This window comes from Oryctolagus cuniculus, chromosome 18 (genome assembly GCF_051225735.1).
Source record: "Oryctolagus cuniculus isolate XC-2025 breed Fujian yellow rabbit chromosome 18, ASM5122573v1, whole genome shotgun sequence".
In the NCBI taxonomy this organism is placed as follows: domain Eukaryota; kingdom Metazoa; phylum Chordata; class Mammalia; order Lagomorpha; family Leporidae; genus Oryctolagus; species Oryctolagus cuniculus.
This window is the reverse complement of record NC_142884.1, coordinates 52,821,156-52,821,896: the sequence shown is the minus strand read 5'-3', so window position 1 is coordinate 52,821,896 and position 741 is coordinate 52,821,156. Positions and strand designations below refer to the sequence as shown.

Here is a 741-nt window from a genome sequence, read left to right as displayed (position 1 = left end):
TAAAAGGAGATTTAAACATCTACATTAAATAACAGAGTATCCAGATAGGAAGCCAGTAAGCAAACAGAAGAATTGAATTATAGACCAAATGGATCAGCAAGACCTTTAAGGAACAAATAGTACACTCTACATATACTCTCAATCATACAAAGAACATTTTCTAGTATATATCACACTAGGTTATAAGCACGTCTTACTACATTTAAGATTTAAATTATAGCTAGTATCGCTTCTCGGCCTTTTGGCTAAGATCAAGTGTAGTATCTGTTCTTATCAGTTTAAATTATAGCCAGTACATGTTTTGATCATGAGAAAATGAACCTAGAAATTAATAAGAAAATACAAGATGGAAAATTCACAAGTATGTGCAAGTTTAAAGCACACAGTTAAGTAACATATATATTAAAGAAGAGAAATTAGAGAATATCTGAGACAAAGAAAATAGAAACATACAAAACATAGGTGAGGCAGTAGAAGAGGTACTAAGAAGGAATTTTACAGTGATAATGATCTGCAAAAAGGAAAAAGATCTCAAATAATTAAAGCTTACAGCATGAAGAATTACAGAAAGAACAAACTAAGTTCAAAGTTAGCAGACAGAAGGAAATAACTGCCAACAAATGAGAAAACCCAGAAGAAATAGATAATTACTAGAAAAAACAAAGGTTGACTCAAGAAGAAATAGGAAACATCAACGAACAAGGAGATATTTCTAATCAAAACCTCCCAACAAAGAAAAGC

General features: G+C 31.0%; 1 pseudogene; it reads left to right on the top strand.

Annotated features, from left to right (window-relative positions):
• The first annotated feature begins 225 nt into the window (after positions 1 to 225).
• On the top strand, positions 226 to 333 carry LOC127491407 (U2 spliceosomal RNA; annotated as a pseudogene).
• Positions 334 to 741: the final 408 nt, after the last annotated feature.